At 38.1% G+C, this 17,349-nt stretch overlaps 1 protein-coding gene across 11 annotated transcripts in view; it reads left to right on the forward strand.

The window, feature by feature from the left end:
* MBD5 (methyl-CpG binding domain protein 5) overlaps positions 1–17,349 on the forward strand; it is a 147,556-nt gene that overhangs the window by 40,186 nt on the left and 90,021 nt on the right. For 9 of the 11 annotated variants that reach the window (XM_074873821.1, XM_074873822.1, XM_074873815.1 and 6 more), the window contains exon 2: positions 11,521–11,618. The gene's annotated coding sequence lies outside the window, so the exon portion shown is untranslated. Of the gene's footprint in view, positions 1–2,118; positions 2,265–3,190; positions 3,335–10,714; positions 10,743–11,520; positions 11,619–17,349 lie in introns of those variants that run through there. The other 2 variants (XM_074873816.1, XM_074873819.1) reach the window with 2 other exon arrangements.

Below are 17,349 nucleotides of genomic sequence, written 5' to 3' on the forward strand. Positions count from 1 at the left end.
ACTTTCTGCTTTTCTCTGAAATCAGTGTTCCAGCTGAACTCTGAAATCTGACTGTCGTCACTTCCAACCTGGTAATGAAGTGTCGCCTGGGTGAAACTGGAGACCAGCCTGGCTCCAGACCTCTTATGTATTTGCTCCGTATTTAAAGAAGAAATGTTATGTGATATTTTGCTTGATGTAACAAAAATAGTTAAATCTCTCCTTAAGATTTAAACACAACTTTTCCTTGGGCTCAAATGTCTCCTTGGTGCCCCGAGAGGGTCTTATTGAAATGCAGACACTCCATCTTTCCCTTTCTTTGATAAGAGAGGTTGCTCTCTATTACTTCCATAAAACAGCATTTACTACAAATACTGTGTCTGCTGTTAGGCTGTGAAGAGACAAACTGCATACCTGATATGTCTGGATACTAAGGAAGTCAAGCAACACAATCCTTGTAATTCCTCCTGACGACTGTGAAACAGGGATGTGGTGATTATGGTTCTCCTGGGAGATGTCTTTTAAAAATTAACAAGGTCATTTTCTTAACAAAAATTTCCAAACCTCATTTCAACCAAGTAGGAAGGGAATACTGTTTTTATCTGCTTCTGACTTAATTGTCCACGCGCCCGTTGTGGAGATGCCATCATGCGATAGTGGTGCCGCTAACGCGGAGAGGTGCCTCTCAAACCCCTGGGAGAAAGAAGCCAGTTCCCCTGAAACATTTTCTTCTTACTAAAGATAAGATGGAAAGAGTAGTGATGGAGGCAAAAGTGATAAAGGCAGAAATATCAGAAGGAATGGCAAGCTAAAGCCAGAATTTTAAAAGCTGCATTGGGTGCATCTTCAGAGCTGGAAAGGTCGTTCGGAAGAAGTTACCTACATCACCAAGTCCTTTAACAGCAGATGATCTTTTCTCTGCAGAAGAATAAAGAGCGCTGACTTCTTGACTGAACATGTCTTAGACAGGGATGTCTGGCCGTGTGAGTCAGGTCGGCCTCCTGAGCTCTGGAAGGCCCAGGTAGCCTAGAGAAGCTTGGTATCAGGGAACTCTGAAGGTTGGATACAGGATTTGAGAGCCGTACAGAAACAAGTGCTCCGTCCCTGATGCCTAAGTCCACTTTGTTAATAGTGCAAAATTACAATTGAACTAAGCTGATTAAATGGCACAGTAGATTTGTCACACAGAAACAGTGGTGGTAATCTGGCAGCCAAATATATTGGAGGGGAAATGAGGTAGAAAAAAATTACAAAGTCCATCCAGAATTGTGATTTTCCTTATTTAAAAAAATAAAAATTAAAAAAATGCAAAAAACGACTAAGGCTTTTCTTTTTTTAATGTGCCTAGAAAGTCTGCTTTTCCAGAAGGCAGCACAGTGAACTGGGAGGAAATAGGATTTTATCTTTTATTTAACCAAGGAAGGAATACAAGCATAACTTCAAATAAATTTGCTATTAAAAAAAATTTACATTATTACATTTGAGGAGTATTCTGAAGTTTCTTGGAGTGATTTGCAGGTTCCATGGGACTGATCTGTCTGCACTGCGCACATAACTGCAAAGGGAGATAAATTCCTTTCTGTTAGTAATACAATCATCTCACAAGGTATTTTTTATTAAATTAGACCTGCGTTACTAAATTGCTCCTGATGCCTTTTGTGGATGCTTCTAAATCATCAGCTAAATAGCAGCTGATCTAAGTTTGGCAAAAGGAAGAAATGAAGTTTTGGAAGATTATATTCATTGTTCCTAATAGTAATCAATCAGAATTTGATACTTGTGTACGGTCTTGTTTTAAAAGCACTGTAATTATGGCTGTGTTACAAATCTTATGTTAATGAAGAAGAAGAAAAAAAGAAGTAAATATGACCCATACTTTGAACTTAAACATTCTGTGGATGTTATTTGTAGAATGAGTACCATTTCCCTTAATTAAGGGAAACAGCAGGATTAAAAAGATCCCTTTCCCAACTTTTTTCTAGTATCATTAGAAGCAAACGCAAGGCATATACTGGCTTACCTGACCAATTGTTTTCTTCTGTTATTTCCTGTTTAATTCATGCTTTTGATAACTATTCTTTGTCTTTAGAAAAATCTTTCCTGTGTTCTAGGGGTCTTTTTCAAAGCAACACTCAGACAATGAGACATGTTGGTATTTAGGGCATGTCCCCAGCTTTCATCTGCTTTTCCTTACCTTTCATGTTTGTTTTTTCTCATTGTCAGAACCTGCGGTGCCTCCTCTTTGGTATCCCTAGCAGCAGCTGGTTGTGTATTTGTTTCAGGAGGTGGGTGGCCCTTCTGTCCTGCTCTTTTCCAGACATCAGGGCAAAGGGGAAGCAGGTAGAGTAATAGGTATATGTGAATGTAGAGCCTGAAAGAGTGGGTGTCAGGCATATGTATTTGAATACATGCATTAAAAACATTTTAATCTTACATAAAATCTTTTATTAGATTTCAGTTTGATGGTGAACATGCACTGCTAATACGAAGAAATATTCCTCTGTTAAATCTTGTGGGATTTGGGGGTACTTGTGAATTAATTTATTTCTAGGAGTTCCATCAAAAGAGAAATCCTTTGTAAAACTACAGATGTTAAAACACAGACAAAAAATGCTTCTTGTTCTGGGAAATTATGTGCAGTTATTAGCAGCTGAATATTGAAATTAAAATGCAGAAAAGACCCCTGAAACCTACTAACTATAATTCTAGGATCTTAGAGAAACACTTTTCCTTGACCTTCTTTCTGGTTCCTTTCCTTAAAAATATGGTATTTATGAATTCATGGAAATATCCCTATAGTTTTACTTAAAATTTCACCAAGACTTACTGCTTACAATTAATAGAAGTAAATTACAATGACCAGGAGAACATGGACTAGTGCAGACACAGGGGAAGCCCCCGGCCATGGTTGTACCCGTAGCCAGGCAGAACAGCTCGCCCTTTCATACTGCTATGAATGTATCTATTACACTTAGAAATCCATCGATTCCGTAGGAGTTTTCCTTTTAAGTCTTTCTACCTCAAATGATTTTTAAGGATTTCGCACTGCCCTGTTCTGCCACATGTCAGGAGCTCAGTACACGGGCAGACACCCACACTCTGGTCAAGCAGCGTTTGCCATCCTATTTCTTGTATTCCCATGACCCCATGTGCCTCTTCCTCTCGTGTCTGTGGGGTTTAGTTAGTGTGTTGGGTTTTTTTTTTCTGTCAGGTGGGAAAGTCATCTGGCACAACAGGATATTGAACTCCTTTGAGAGCCTGGCCAGAGGGGAAAAAGGACTATTTATTGCCCTACTGAACACCACATATAATTGGTGCTATCAGACATCTGGCTAACCTGGTACCCGATATGAAGGTACGAGTGCTGAACAGATAACGGGCTCTAGTGATGTCCCTACATCCTTCCTCTTTTGGTACTAGTTTTCTACAAAGCAGTAGCATTCTGCCTATTGGTATTTGAAACATGGTATAAAACTATGCAGTTTGCGCTGAATAATTATGCTTTAGCTAAATGAATGGAAAAATAGTGTTGAATGGAAACCATCACAAGATCTGCCAATTAATACAATTTTTCTGTTGCATTTGATTGCCTTTTCTGTTCTTTAAAGAAGACACAAAATAAAACAAGAGACATATCTGAAGAGATGCATTTTTTTCTTTTGCTGTGTAATCATCACAAAGTCATATGTTCTTAAATTTACAGCATTTTATGCTTCTAAATGTTTCTAATTTAATTCTGGAGGAGAAAAATATTTCTTCAAACAATTGAGGCTCAACACTGCCATTTTTTCTGTTTTAAAAGAAAGTCTCTGAAGGGATGTCAGTGTTTTATCTGCTGTGTGGTGTCCTCTTTTCAGTTTTTGATTCGGTGTCATGATTTCTGGTATTCAGTGTTTGAAAGCATGAGAACACTAATTATTTTATAATAGTAAACGTCAGTACGCAGTTTTCTCAAAATCAACCAAAAATAGAACTTTAGTTTGTCTTAAAACATCTTTGCAGGTTTTAAATGTGAGTTTTGATAGGAAACAGCCATTCAGAAACTGAAGCTGTGTATCTACCGTTCTATAATTCAATTCCTTTAGTCTTTAGTTCTATGTGGAGAAAAATTTTTACTATGGTATCAGTTGTATTACTATGATACCACATTTGTTATAGACATAGACTGCCCTGGAGCTGTAAAATTCTGTTAGGGTGATAGCAACTGCCACCAATCAGAGGTGAGTATTTGTGGAACCATCTAAACAGCAGAGGAAGAACATCGTGTTATAAAGCACAGTGATACTTGCACAGTTATCAAAATATTTTTCTGTTTTCTTTCTTCAATCCTAAAGTAAACAATAGGTAGTATTCCTAATCCTTTCATTCATTTTTCCTGATTTATGCATTTTCACCTTTTCAGAAGAATTTCAACTATTTTTGCAGTGTTGTAACCACAAGATTACAGTTGACAGAAATTTTGTATTTTGTTTCCAACTGTGTCACCAACATACCAAGAATTTGAGGAGGTCACTAAAAATCACTGCCACAGTTTTCTCTTACTAAAGTAAGAACTCTGTCATCTTCACATGACTTGAGAAATGAATTACATTTGAGAGTATATTTTTAGATACATTAGATGTTTGGATGAATGGCAGTATAGATGCAAAATATTTTCTTTTGTATATGGAAATTTTAATAAGGTCAAAACCATCTCTTTTTGGAGAGATTGCAAAAATTTACTGATGCGTCATCTTCACTGAAAGGTGAGGTATGTGTGACTGGTCATTTTGTAGTTGCTTTAATTAGAATTCAAAAGAGTACTTGGATGAAATGTGAGTAAATCTCATTACTTTGACAGTGGTTGCTTAACTACAAAGAAAGTATATATTTAGTCAACCCTACTCACTTCTATGACCTAGTCTGCTGTGGATAATAATTTTCTTAGGGTAGCACTAGGCTCACTTTTCCCCCACTTTTCCCCTGTTTAATTTATATGAATGAGGGATTCTTCCCATCTCTCAACTTAATTTCTGCGCTACTCACAGCAAGGCAAGGCTCTTCCCGTTGGCATCCGTAGTAACTCCTGATTCCCACTCTGGCTTCACTTTGATCTCCTCCCGGTCCTCCTCCTGTTCCCATGGAAGCACTCAGAGTTTCCTGGTTTGTCATTCCTCTCTGATAAACTAAAAGTTTAAACTCTACGTTCTTCATCTTCCTAGGGCTGTGCGGGTAGAGATGCTGGTTGGGTAGCCTGACTCAAAGACCAGCTGAGATGTGAAATAAATTGATGCCAAAGCTTCTGCACACTCAGTCGAATGAGTCATAACTTCTGTACTCATGTAAAGTGCTCGAGCTTTAAGAGCAATCTCTACTATTAAGGTAGTATCAAGTAAGTGAGAATAAGCAAGAAAAGTCTAGACGCTGCGTTCACGCGTTAGCGAATGATGTGGCAGAATACGATGCGTGGTGGGGACCAAAGTGAGGGGAGCTCACTTCTGAGTGGTTGGGCTGATAAGGGGGATTGGTGAGGGGTTCTTTGAGTTTGTTCTACCTCTTAATTAGGCCCAAGTATAGGTTTCGTTTCCTTAGATGGACAGCCTAAAGTCCTTGTGATGCTCCAGGGTGTGGTTGCACATTAGACAGTCTCCGTGGAGAATTTTGCTTTTGCTAATTGTAGAAGTTACGCTGTTCAGCTTTAGAGATTAGCTGCTAAAAAAATATTTAGAAGTAACCTAGAAAGGAAGGAAATGCAGATATACATGTTTAGAAGAGAAATGGGATTTCTTGATGATGTAGTTTGTGTCTTATTGAGGGCTGTTTTTTTTTTTTTCTTCCAGAAATATTGTTTTATTTCTCAGAACTTTTAGTAGTACTGGGATTTTGACTATATTAAAAAATAAAGTATCAGTGCTCTGTATACATAGAAAAAAATGCATTTTTTTATTTTATGTGTGCTTATAATGTTTGTATGTATGCACATATGGTTTAGACTTAAATATTGAAAAATATATGGAGAGAGGGAGGGAGAGAGAGAGGGGTGGGAAGTATCTGTTACAGAAGCAAAGCCCCAGTCGAGGCAGCCCCGCACCGCAGCGTTTCGCCCCGAGGACTGCGGGGAGCTGCATCACCAAGTGCCGCTTTGCTCAGCGCGATGTCAGGGGAAGTTTCGTTAACGACGCGGGCCCGAGCGCTGCCGGAGAACACGTGAGAACTGCAGTGACTGGCCTTCCCCAGCGTACCGGTGATAAAATTAGTGAGGCTTTCATACTTTTAGTTAAAATGTCTTCTTTTTTTCTAATTCTAATTAGAAAGTTCAGTTATATTGGTGTCAATAAAATGGTAAATAACAGTTAAAAGCAGGATGAAATTCTTTCTTTGAACAATATTGGAAGAGGGTCATCTGTCACGCGATCCCATTAGTTCTTGCTTGCTCATCTGACAAAAACAAGACAGACCTGGTTTATTTATTTCTCGCTTAAAACTATTAATTTTAAAAAAATACCGAGACTGCCTTGTCTGCATTATTGTGGAACAAAAAAAAAGAAAACTGTCTGTTTTCCTCCGAATTCATTTCCAGTGGTAGCCTTTGCAACTAAGTTGAATCATCTCATGGATTCTAAAATCAGAGGAGAATGTAACCTTGCTAAGAACGGCGGTGTCTTTTGTGCCGTGCTTATTCCTGTCGCTTTCTTCCTCTTCCACTACGCACGATAGGTGTGATCGCCAGTACGCGACGTACGTGTGCGGTTGTGGGTGCAAAAACAGAAAGTTGGAAAACAAAGATCTCTTTAGTGTTTTTCAAATCTACTAGTCCTTTACATTTACCACTGAAAAAACATTTAGATAAGACTTCCAGTTACCCTTGTGTAGCTGTATGCGGATATTCTATAATGCGTACTAAAATTTCTAACGTTTTCTGTGTACGTTTATCTTAGCGTGGAACAATCTTCATAGGACTGTAAGGTTTTTTTTCTCACAACTAAGAAAAACATACCTCCCAGAGGCAAATGACTGACGGAGATTGGAAAGGCTTTGTAGTAGTTCTGTGGTAGTGCCTCTCACATGTGTTCCCTTATCTAAAAGAAAATGGTCTGAGATTTTGCACCTGTCCAAGCTAATGGGTTTCTTTAATACCTAAACGTGTATATGAAGCTCAGGCGTGTTTTTCACCCATGTGATTTAAAGTAACACATGTAACTTCATCAAAGTTACTTTTGATTTAAGCCTGTGCAGAAGTTGGCTCTTTCAAGAAGCTAATTTACTGAAACGAATGCAAATATTTAATTCCTGAGGTTAGAGTGTCTTTTGTTTGCGTTTGTGATATTCTAATTAAAAGCAAATTCCCAGCGTGGGGTGGATGCGGGCAGTCACCACAACTCCCAGAGAAGTGAGGTTTCACCATCAGAGCTCCAGACCAGTCCAGAGACTCATCTAAAGAAATTCGGTCGTGGGGTCATGGCGGTCTACGCTGTATTTTCTGCATTTGAGTTATTTTTGTAAAATGTTTCAACAATACTTTGTGGAGTTGTGACAATAATAGCGGAAAATCTACCTTATCCCAAATAATACAAAAATAGAGCACAAGAGCTATTTACAGTGGGAACAAATGGAAAGTTAATGACATTAGAAAAACATACTGATGTTTTTGCATAGCTATGCAATAAAATATTTAGGTTAAAAATAAATCTGATGGTTTTAAGATTTAGTAGCACCCACGAGTGTAAAAAATGATGACTAAAACCAATTTATTATTTTTCCCCAATGATTTTGGAGCATTTACTTTGAATGATTATTGTCATGTGTTCAGACAGTTTAGCTTCTTCAAATTTGCTGTTTGGGAATAAATTAACAAAAAAATATTTGGGATTTAGAAAGTTTCATATCTCAGAATATACTAAATGTTGAGTTGTATCTAAATAAATGTTTTGTCCCCAGTCCAGGAAGAAATTTAAAAAAAAAAAAAAAAAAAAAATCAAAACAGATTCTTACATTTGAGCAGAGACATATGTTTTGTGGGTTGGCACCAGACTAGGATGCAGAATCTTGTAGAACCAACTCTTCATACTCTAGGATATTTAGAGGAACAACATTCAAAACAAGGTGCTAGAAAATTTAAAAAAAAACAAACCAGAGAATATATATTTTCTTGAAGACGGAAAATGTCTGGTTTGAGTCCCTTTGTGGCTGTCCCTTTATTTCTAGTGCCATGCAGCTGTTTCTTTTTTGTGTCAGTGTCAGATGACATACCAGAATCAGATATTGTAAATAAGATAATGTGTTATTATAAAGAAAATGTTTGAATTTCATTGGTAAATTCACATTAATTGAAGATGAGATCATAGTGACTCCTTCTGGCTGTTAGGATGATGATCATAAAATTATATGAAGAAAAAATAATAAAATGCTTGGGTGCCATTCAGCAAAACGAACAGGTCCCAAGAGATTTAGAAGATTCCCTTAAAACATGTGGCTCGACACAGAGGAAACTTTTTCCCTGTGATGCAATGTTCCAGCTCCTTCGAGAAGGCTTAGAGGTTTTGAGAGACAAAAATTAATGATACCCTTACAGTCACTGCAGTTGTTATGTGTGGGAGAAAGATGTTTAAATCTGATCAGAAATAATATCTGCAATGGGAGCAGAGTTTAAATATCTGGATTTTGGTTGTGCAGTTCAGTGCCAACAAAAGAAGAAAATAGCCCCTATTAACACAAAAGGCAAAATGAGAATGATTTACTTGTCAGGGGAAAAAAAAAAAAATCTTTTCAGTGGCATTTAAAAAATCTGGGAAGATTTAGGTATGATTCAACTTCTTAAGAAAATTGAATGCTAAGTTTGAAGGGCAATTGATAGTCTCAACACTGAATTTCATGCACAAAGTTGCTTTTAGGGAAAACAAATCACAGATTCTGAACCTCTTTGAAGAATAACTGTTTAAAATGGCACAATGAAATGTTGCATTCATTTCCCTGGACTTGCTCCATATTATGTGTTCTCCCTTTAAAAAAAAACCTTTTTTACTCGAGTTCTGAGTGCATCTTCAATGTTAAGATCTCCTTGTCAGCAGGTGTGCTTTCTGGTTTGTAACCACTGATAAGTATCTTCCATGCTGAACTTACTAAACAAATCTGTTGATGGATTCTGTTTTGGCTTCCGTACCAGTTTATTCCGCTGACTTTATTGGCTTGGCATAAAAAACAAGTAAAGTACAGCCAAAGCCAAGCATAGCTAACAAAAGAAGCGTATGTCATGGCTGCACAAGATGTAGCCCTGTTGAATTCAAAGTAATCATTTTGGGTTTAATGTTTGTATGGCCTACCTGAACTCAGCGACGTTTGGTATCTTAGATCGGGTTGTTTAGTGACTTTGAGCAGCTTATCAGCAGAACTTGTTGTTCACCTGTTTGTTTCACAGGCTGCTTCTGTGCACTTCAAGGTATTTTGTTAGCCTTAGATTATTTGAAACACTCTTTTCCATTCCTCTCCTGCCCCTCAGCCCTGTCTTGGACCATATCTGACAATACGGTGGCAGTCTGCTGGGGCAGCGTTGCTTTCAGTTCCTACACAGCAGCTTTTTAATACTTTAATAGGGTCATTTTGTATCGGGAATTTTTTCCCCCATACCAATCCATCAACGCTTAGTTTGGCAAGCATCAAGTCACAGTGTACATCCAATTTCTTTTTCAGATTTTTTCATTAGAAAAAGAGAGTTAGCGTAATCATGGTATAACCTATGCAATTTTATTTCAGAGACGGATCTGACAGTTATTTCTTCTACAAGGATTTGAAATTTTAGAAGCACTAGGAAGAGCAGACAGTATCCATTTAAGTATTCGATAACTTGCTATTTTGCAGAAGAAGTTGATTTGAAAGGTGTTTATTCTCAGGTGATGGAAGTTGGGGGGTTTTGGATTGACCTCAGAAGAAACAAACATGGACAATCCAGATAAATTATTGTCATAAAGCTGAGATGAAATAACTTTTTGCATTGATAAAGGCAAACTGTGAAAACTTGGTGGTTTTGCTATTAGAGGTATTTAATTATTATGGCTTTAATAAATTGTCCACAGAGCTTGCAAAGCAATCTGGTGATCCAGTCACCTTTACACACGTGTCCTGACTGCTGGCAATCGGATGTCCCAGGCCTGCAAATAGAGTAAATAGATTAATCGCATTTTTAAAAAAATATATATTCAAGATGAATTAGTGGCTTGGGTTAACTCAAGTTGGATTGCTGCTGTTGTTGTACACTGTCAGGAATCAGTAAAAGGTTTTGCTTTGCCCAGAGTTGGATTCCTTCATAATCTGAGAAAGACTAAACCAAGTGGAATCAACTGAGTAGAGGGGAAAATTGTTTACATGACAAAAGCTTTTTTACTTGATTAGTCTTCTAGTTGATTGCATCTGTTGCTAAATAAAGATTGAAAGATTTCAAAGGTATTGCAGGGTATGTTAGGTTATACAGGTACCTTAAGTGGGGCTTAATTTTGTATATACTGTCAAGCGTGTGCGTAAGGGTTGGTTATACCAACTTGAGCCTGTTATCAGACTTTGTCTTATGTTACACAGCTATGCTTTGAATTTTCTTCATTAAGGAAATGTTCTCCAGAGCAGAGAATTGCCAGGACATTCTGGACAGCAGGAAACACCTTTTTACTGTGATGGTGGTTGGCCACTGGATCAGATTGCCCAGAGAGACTGTGGAGTCTCCATCCATGGAGATGTTCAGAGTCCAACTGGATGTGGTCCTGGGCCACCAGCTCTAGGTTGTCCTGCTTGAGCAGGTGGGGTGGACCAAATGTTCTCCAGAGGTCCCTGGCAACCTCAACTACTCTGTGGAAATTTTGTCGTGGTTACAATAGACAACTGGTTTCTCTTTCAATGAAAGAAGTTGAGACCTGAAAAAAAAAAAGTACCTACTGGGCATTTTAGCATAAGTTGATTCCAAAGGAAGTACATATATGGCCTAGTTCGTTTGATGGTGACTTTACCATAAGCATGGTTTTTTTTTTTTAATTCATCTTTCCATAGTTACAGTACTGAAATATGAAAACAGCACTAATAAATGATGTTGTATGGTTATACCCTTGAATAATGGGGGTTTTTGTTAAAACCATAAGTGTATTTTTAGGGGCGTTGTCTTAAAGTTACTTTTAGTTTGTCTTTTCAAAGATTAGGGAGGTGGCTTAACTTTTCATGATCTATTAGTGCTTATAACACACTTCAATGCTGATTTGTAATTTTATTTGGTTTTTCTTCTCTTTAACTCATGGGATGATTACTGCTGTTGTTATTTTGGTACGATAACAGTGAATTTCCCAAGTTTGCGTATCTAGTCTTAAATATACTAATGCGGAGTAATTGTTATATGCCTCAAGTAGCTAAATGCCTTCCCATGTAATGGCTCTGGTGCTTGTCTATTTGTTTTTAACAGCAGCTAATAAATTCATGTATTACGTGAAATGCACAATTTTACTTTGTACCTTCTTAATAAATAAATAAAATTTTTCAAAATCCTCAGTCTAGTTGCAACTAACCTGGCTTTGTGGTATTTTTCTTCAGATCCTTATTGACGATGGTGGTCATTGGAGGCATAAATATTGAAGAAAATATCATTTACAGACAAGATCTTTGAAATCTCTTTCCTTCAGACAGCAAAGGTAAGTAAAATAATCTATATTATGTATTTGTATATAAGTCACAAGTTAGATAGTTTTTGACCTCAGAAGTAACCAAAATTGAACAGCAGCTCAAGTTTAGGAGCCTGACTGCACTTCCAAAAGTTTTAACATTTTGGGCTAAGTTTATTTATCCTACTAACGTAACAAATAAGCTTTATGGAAGGAGCTCAGTTTGTTTTCCTCCTTTTAGTTGCAAGAATATGAGTCCTTAGCTTGATTTCTTCTGCATTTCATGTTATTCCTTATTCTTTCTTTCTCACGAGCTTTCCGAACTGCAGATCATTTGCGATCTCTGTGCGTGATACTGATGAGAACCAGGAATACGTTATATGTTAAAATCTGAAAAGTAGTTGGGCGTGGGGATTACTACTCAAAAAGACAAAAGTTTTGGGGAAAAGAAATAGCCAGCAATACACAAAACAAAATAGTGGTCAGTCTCTTGAAGATTTCTATAGAAGTTTAGAAATGTGGTTTGTTTTTAATTAAATTATTAGAGACACAAATCTGATGTGCACTCTGCTTGTACTACTTATTTTGAATGTGTGGACTTTCGATCAAAATAAACATTAGGTATTCAGGAGAGTTCTGTCTGTGTACTGTTTTTTCTATTTTGAAACTAACTGTATAAAACACTCTAGGTAATATGGGAAGATTTTTTTTCTGTTATGGAAATAGAGCTAATTTTCCCACTCATTATCTGCTGTTAATTTAATGTGTGGCAATATCTGAAATTTAGTGATGATTATATGGCAGTAGATTTTTGGTTAGCTGTACAGCTCATCTACGAGCAAACCAATTAAGACATAATTTCAGAATATAATTGAACTCCTAATGGGACACTCTAATTCACTAGAAATTTACATATTTACTTTTCTTTGTTTTAGTAGACAGGTCCAAAATGAGGGTACAGCTTCATTTTTGAACTTCTGAATACAGCAACTTCATCTGCGACTTTTCAAAACGAAGCATGTAAAATGCTGTTGAATAAGAGGATGGATAAGTTCATGAATAAGCTACTTAGTTCTCAAATCTGAACTTTGAATAGCTCTCATTAGCTGTTTTATTTGAAGACTAAAACTCACTGTGTTTGTTAGGATGCTGTGGTCCTATTGATACTCTTTTCACCTGCAGTGCAACACCATGCGATGCAACACAGCGAACACTGATCTACTTAGGACAAAGTCTGCTCAGTGTTCGTAACTAATTTTCTTCCTTTAGGCATGTCTGGGCAGCCTTGATCTGCTGGGAAAGGGCTCGTTCTGCAGATCTTTATAACTGATTTTCCAAGCAGTATGAATAGGGAATTCTTGGAACTGCATAGTTAGCCCAGACCCAGCCTGATGGAGCATCAAGGCTGGGACACGCAGGGTCACAGTTCTGTCCTGCTTCTGCATTACAAATATGAAGTACCTCATTTATGTAGCGTTTGTAATGCATTTCTGGTTTACTGCCCCCTTCAGTATCTTCTTACATACATCAGAGCTTTCCTATGAACCTCTTTTTGATTTTCTGAGGTTTTTTCAGCCCAAGTTTAACTGCAAGGGTACTAAGATGTGATGTTACTCATGTATATGGCCATGTGCAGTGGGCACTGCCAGATGAATCTGGCCTACGCAGCCCTGGTTCCACTGGGTTTTGTGTCGTTCTAGGTTTTCTCAGTTCCCAGATGTAAAAGAACAGCAGGTGGGAAAGAGTTAAAAAGTGAGGCATGCATAACTGACTTACATGACCTAAAATAAGGAAACAAACAGTAGCTGTTTGTTAGAGGAAAGCTCAAATTAAGAAAGAAATGAACGCTGTTTTCTCTTTCTTTCTTTTTCCTTTTTATTTTGACCTCCAGAACAGAAGACTTTTTCATTCAAAAGATAAACACTACTGAGCTGAGAGAGGTTATTTATACCTCTGCCACGTTGAGGTTAAATTTTGGGGATTGTTTTGTTGTTACTGTTTTCTTCAAGGAGAAACCTCTGTGTATGTTTTTATTTGTTCTGAAATGAGGACCTACAACATTTGGTAAAGGAAGACCAAATGTTTTGGGGTAATAATTATCAAAGCGTGCATTTGGGTTAAGAAGAAACATTTTCTGCGTGTGAAAAACTGGGACAGGGAAAGTATTTCTTTCTGTAAGGTTAATGTTTTACTAGTTATTTCCTTAAAGTTTTAATACGTACGTGTGGATAAACCTCAGAATGCTTCTACGAAATCTAAAAAAACATTTAGCTCTTATTCTTGGCATCTTAGCTTTTATTTTGCACTCTTTTTGTCTACTGGTACTAAAATGCACATAGGTATGTGCAGACACTTGTTTCTGTTCCATTTGATCTATTTTTAAATGCAAGGGCTTTTTGTATTTAATACGCATTACTGTGCTTGCAGTCTAATACTTCAAAACCTTAGTGACCTTGGTTCACCCACTTGTACCTTGTACATAATCATGCTGTCTTTAATTATATGATAACATACTATTTTTCTTTATATAAAGAAATCCTTGCATTAAATAGATGGCATTTAATCAGTACGCAGCTATCTAGTATTTTTAATTGTTCGGTGTGTTGTTCTGGATCTTCTGCACTATGTAATTTTCAGACCTTGCTCTGCAGAGAAAATTAAGAATTGGCCTTTATGCTTTACTGTACCTTTTAGCAACAGGTTTTCTCTTAAGACTTTCTGGCAAAACCCAGTCTCTGAAGCCCAGGTTATTTTGCAGAAATATTTTCAGTTCTAGGAGCTTTCCTTGCCAGCTCTGGTGATGGGATGCTGAGGTCTGTTTGCTTTTTACAGTACTTGCAGAACTGGGGTACTCACTCCATGAAGATTCTTTCAAGCCAGAAAAGCGAGAGCAGTAATCCTGCATGAAGAGGAATTGAAAAGATTGTTGGCCTAGACGTCTTCTTTTCAATTCATGATTTCATTCTTCTTGGTTCTCAGTTTCACATTCAGCCTTTCTTACTTGTGTCCTAGTTCCTTGTATGTCTCACATTCTGCATCTCTGTTTTCATTCTCCCTCATCCAGGTAATTTCTAATGTCAGCCGGTTTCTATTTCAAGTTCATTATCCATTCTCACACAGGATCAGTCTTCCCTCATTTTGCTTACTCTCCAGAATTACAGTTCTATTCTGGCTCCAGATTTGCACCCCTTTTTCTCAGGGTGAGTCTGCACAGATGGGTCTTGAAGGTTGCACATCTTTCTACCCATGCTCTGAGTTGGCTGATGCAAGTCAACTTCAGCACAGCAGCCTTGTAGCTACTTCAGCGTGACTGCGAAGTGCTATGGAGGAGCTAAGTCTGCCTCTGTGCTGTGCTAGGAAGGTTACACACAACTAATGCAAAAACCAGCCCTCTGCCAAATGGTGTCCTTGCTGTAGCCTGTACGTACGTGGAAACTTTGCATTTCCAAAACTGTGTTTCAGAAAGCTTTAAATTGTGTATTAGAAAACAGTTTGGAATTTCTGGGTATTTTTAATATGCATGTAGTAGTTTTAGCATGAACGCTGTGAATTTTCCTTGTCCCTAAACTCAGATGGCACTTTATCGTGTTAAACCTGGCCAACAGCCAAACACCATGCAGCGGCTCCTGTGGGGAATGGGGGATAGAATTGGAGGGGTAAGGGTAAGGAGACTCATAGGTTGAGATAAAAACAGTTTAATAATTGAAATAAAATCAAATTAAATTAATAATAATAATGGTAATAATAGAAAATTTCCTCACTCCAAAAAGGCCATTGAATGACTCGAGCGTATCCAGAGAAGGGCAACGGAGCTGGTGCAGGGTCTGGAGCACAGGTCTGATGGGGAGCAGCTGAGGGAACTGGGGGGGTTTAGTCTGGAGAAGAGGAGGCTGAGGGGAGACCTCATCGCCCTCTACAACTCCCTGACAGGAGGGTGCAGAGAGGGGGGATGAGTCTCTTGAGCCAAGGAACAAGCTCCAGGACAAGAGGGAATGGCCTCAAGCTGCGCCAGGGCAGGGTCAGACTGGCTCTTAGGAAGTATTTCTTTGCAGAAGGGGTTGTTGGGCGTTGGAATGGGCTGCCCAGGGCAGGGGGGGAGTCCCCATCCCTGGAGGGGTTGAAGAGTCGGGCTGACCCAGCGCTGAGGGATCTGGTGGAGTTGAGAATGGTCAGTGTGAGGTTAATGGTTGGACTGGAGGATTTTCAAGGCCTTTTCCAACCTTGATGATTCTGTGATTCTGTGAAAATACAAATGAGTAATGCACAATGTGATTGCTCACCACCCGCTGACCCATGCCCAGCCTGTTCCCGGCTAGCAATCCCAGAGAAGAGAGAATCCTGAAACCACAACCCCAGAAGCGAGAGCGAGCTTTCCAATAAACACTTATCCATATTCTGAGCGTGACGTTATATGATATGGAATATTCCATTGCCCAGTTTGGGTCCGTTGCTTTGGCTGTCCTCCCTCCCAGCTTCTGCGTACCTGTGCGCTAGGAGAACGTGGGAAGTTGAAAAGTCTTTGATTTTTTAGCAACAGCTGAAAACATCAGTACATTTTCAACATTCTTCTCATATCAAATCCCATACTGAATCCAAAGCACAGCACTATTCTAGCTACTAAGAAGGAAAAAAAAAAATAATTAGCTCTATCCCAGCCGAAACCAGGACACACTTATTGATTTGTATTATTTATTTCAGCATGTGAAAGAAACCAGAATAATACATTACAAGCCCTCATCATATTTTTTCTTGTTAATCACTTAGAATGGTGCAAAAATACATCAGAGAAATATAGCATTCATAAAATAGAAAACTGGTTATGCAGACTTAAGGAGGATGAGTGAGGTTTACATCTGTTTCTTGTGGTTTTATCTTGAACAGGACAGGGAAAATTCTAGTAGCTAGATAGAATTTTATGCTGCATGATAAAATGATCGACATGTTTAGTCCCCTGTGCCATCTCCAGCTGCAAGCCATGTAGTCTCTGAGAACTTTCTGAACTGCGTAATTCAGGGACTCGTGATATATCGCTGCACAAAATCGAGCCTTTCACTCTCCAAACTTCAGAATTTCTAAGGCTCTTTAATTATACTGAAGTATATAACATATGACTTGGCACTGCATACACAGTGCTTCTCTAAATAGTTTGTCTTAGAACTGTGTCATTACTAATGTTTTGATTGTAGTTATTCTAAGGCAGAGAAGGAACAGTGTCGTGTTGCATCATTTTTCTCCCTAAAGCAGTCTGCAGTCCGGATTGACGGACAATTTTTCCTGAATTGTCACTAAAACCAAGCAGTCCGATTGTCTTTTCTGAAGCCTTAATGTTTTTCTGAGAACAGTCAATTTTTTGTCTCTCTTTCATCTTCTAATATGAAAGGGTTGGGTTTTTTGCAAAATCCCAAGTTACTTTCTCTAATGCAAGATATAAACCAGTTCTATCTTCTCAAATTTAATAAAGGGAAACCTACTTAATTTGAAAGTTACTGGTACAGAAATTATTTAAATAATGGGGGGGGGGGGGGGCAGGGAAAGGTATTCCTATAATTTGCTGTACAATATCACTACTTTTAGATACATTTAGATACATCAGAGCGAAATTTTAGAGTATGTTTCAAATATAATAGATTTGATAGGTCATTCTCTGCCTTAGCAGAAAATTTTATACCTCTTCTGCCAAGTTTTTCACATTTCACCAGAGCAAGAAGTTTGTTTTCAATGGTCCCTGTTTCTTTTGCAGCTGGTCTTTCTGAAACAATTT

This window comes from Strix uralensis, chromosome 6 (genome assembly GCF_047716275.1).
Source record: "Strix uralensis isolate ZFMK-TIS-50842 chromosome 6, bStrUra1, whole genome shotgun sequence".
NCBI classification, from domain to species: Eukaryota; Metazoa; Chordata; class Aves; order Strigiformes; family Strigidae; genus Strix; species Strix uralensis.